Here is a 3,174-nt window from a genome sequence, read left to right on the forward strand (position 1 = left end):
AGAAGTTGTCTCGAAAATTGTGGAGAGTATAAAGAAAGCTCAAGAGGAAGCTTCTATGAAGAATGATTGAAAAGAAGAACGTTTGGGCAAAACATTGGTGTTCGGTATAAACAGTCATGGACTGAAGGTGTTCCTAGATCGGATTTGGATACCTAAGACAGGAGGAGTCAGAGATCTTCTGATGGAAGAAGCTCATAAGACCATGTACTCAATTCATCCCGGTAGCACTAAAATGTATAGGGACCTGAAACCCTACTACTGGTGGCCGATGATGAAGCTTGATGTTGCAAAATATGTGGCCGAATGTGTGACTTGTGTGAGAGTAAAGACACAACATTAGAAACTGTATGGGAGTTTAGAACCTTTACCTGTGCCTATAGGAAAGTGGGAAGACATTGCTATGGATTTTGTCACTAAACTGCCCAGAACGAAAAGTGGTCACGACATGATTTGGGTGGTCGTTGATCGATTCACTAAGAGTGCGCATTTCATAGCAGCCAATGAGAAATGGTCTATGGAAAAGCTTGCGAATTCTTACGTGAAGGAAATTGTGAGGCTTCACGGTGTTCTGTTAACGATTGTGTCAGATCGTGACAGCCGTTTCACCTTGCAATTTTTGGAGAAGTCTACAAGAGGAATTGGGTACCAAGTTGTGTTTGAGTACAACTTACCATCCACAGACTGATGGTCAGAGCGAAAGAATGATACAAACACTTGAAGATATGTTAAGAGCATGTACTCTGGAATTCCTAGGTAACTGGGATGAACATTTACCTTTGGTAGAATTTTCTTACAATAATAGTTTCCACTCGAGCATAAAGATGACACCTTATCAAGATCTGTACGGACAAAAGTGTCGTACGCCGTCTTGTTGGCTTAGGGCTAGGGAAAATCAGTTTATGGGACCCGAGATGGTTCATCAAACCGCTGAAAAGTTGAAGATAATTAGGGAAAGAATGTTAGCCACTCAGGATCGTCGAAAGAGCTATGCTGACTAAAAGCGAAGACCGATGACTTTTGAAGTTGGAGATTCGGTTTTGCTTAAAGTCTCTTCGTGGAAGGGACTTATAAGATTTGGTAAAAAGGGAAAGTTAAGTCAAAGGTTTATTGGACCGTTTAAAGTTCTTCAGAAGGTTGGGAACCAAGCTTACAAGCTCGAATTACCCGAAGAATTGAATGGAATTCATAACACTTTCCATGTGTGTTATTTGAGGAATTTCACGGGAGAAGTTCTCGATATAATTCCAATTTCTGAATTGAGAATTGATGAAAGCAAGAGGTTAATTGAAGAACCAGAGGCAATTATTGACCGAAAGACTAAAAAGCTTCGATGCAAATGGTCAAATTAGTGCTTGTCCGTTGGAAACATACGAATGGGCCAAATCTCACCTGGGAAATGGAGAGTGACATGTTGAGTCGCTATCTGCATTTGTTTGTTAATGTGTGATTCCGGGGACGAAATCATCCTAAGGGGGAGAGAATTATAACGCCCACGTTTCCAGACTATGCATTATTGTTGAAGTAATAGTCTAGGTTAACCCTTGTAACCCTTTTTGAAGTATTAATGATGAAATATTTGAGTATTATGTGATTTATGTGTTTATTTTCTTAATTATTATAATTTAATGAATTAAGAATAAAATAAGCATCAAAATTAAAATGTGAGATAAGCCCGATATCTTTGCATGAAGATGTAGTAGTTGAAACAAGGATTCCGAAGATATAAAGAATGTCGAAATCCGAGTTATAACGAAGAAGTTATGACCTGTCGAAGTTTCGCGACAGAACCGACAATGTTGAATGACGTAAATAGTGAATTTACGATAGAGAAATATTTAGCCTTAGTAATGTAAACGAAAGTCGTAGAATACGTTAAACTGAGAGCGTGCATAAAAAGAACGCCCAAATCTGACTTCGTATGAGGAAGTTATGATTTTTCGAAGTTTCGACTTAGCAGTAGACAGCCCGAATACTCGATTTGAGACCGAGCAGTTTTTAGCCGAAACAATCTAAACGATAATTGAAGATCACGTTAATTGTAGTGAAACGATAAAAAATACAGGCGAAAACGGATGTCGGATGAAGAAGTTACGAATTTATAACGGAGTTTTCCTGTCCCGACCTACTAAAAATAAATAATATAAATAAATTCAAAATTAATCGACGGAGTCTAAAAGAAAGTTGTAGAGAGTAGTCTCACCTACGTGGGGATATAAAGAATGTCGAAAATGGAGTTAGTATGAGGAAGATGTGAATTTTTGAAATTTATTAAATAATTAAAATATTAAATTTAATTATAAATACCCGATATATGTAACACACAAAGTTTCGAAGGCCAAGAAAGGAAAGAAAAGCCCTAATTTAAGGGTAGACTCGACGAGTCCAAGGAGGGACTCGGCGAGTCCGAGCGGGATCCGAGTCGAGGAGTAAGCAACCAACTCAGCGAGTCGGCCAAGGTGACTTGGCGAGTCTGGTCTGAACGAGGAAAACCCTAATCCCGGGAGTTGTATCCTATTTAAAGGGTGTTATGTCCCTCCCTCAGCCCCCATATCACCCTAGAGAGCCAATGCACCCTTGAATTCGTGAGAGCTTCCATCATTTTGAGAGTTAAAGCTTGGAGGAAGGAACTTTGGGGAAAGGAACTTGAAGGGCAAGTAGGTTGCTTCAAGGAGGAGGTGTAGATCCGAGATCTACTTCAGTGGTGTTCATCTTGGAGGTAACAAGCTGCTATCTCCCCTCATTTGCACCTAGATCTTTATGTGTGTTTTGGGCATTCTTGGCTTAAGAGTAACCTTTGAGCTAGAGGTTCAGATCTGAGGTTGCTACCTCAGATCCATGCTTATTTTGGTCTAAAATTCCGTAAAGTATCAGCCCTTGAGTGGATCATGGAGCCTTTTTGCCTTAAGCCCTAGTTTATAGCATATTTTGCCTAGATCTCCTTCTCTACACGTAAAGTTTGCAACTTTACGTGGGGAAAAGGCTTGGGAAGGGTGGATCTACAGTTTGGAGTTCATGCATGACTCAAATGTCCTCTACATGTAAGGAGATCTGAAGGGACTCGGCGAGTCCTTTGGGTGGACTCAGCGAGTAGCATGAAGTTGTGGAGAAACTCGACGAGTGGGATGAACAACTCGTCGAGTCGTATGAAGATTGCCTTGTACTCGGCGAGTCTGT

The sequence above is a fragment of the Lactuca saligna genome, chromosome 4 (genome assembly GCF_052625555.1).
Source record: "Lactuca saligna cultivar CGN05327 chromosome 4, ASM5262555v1, whole genome shotgun sequence".
Classification (NCBI taxonomy): domain Eukaryota; kingdom Viridiplantae; phylum Streptophyta; class Magnoliopsida; order Asterales; family Asteraceae; genus Lactuca; species Lactuca saligna.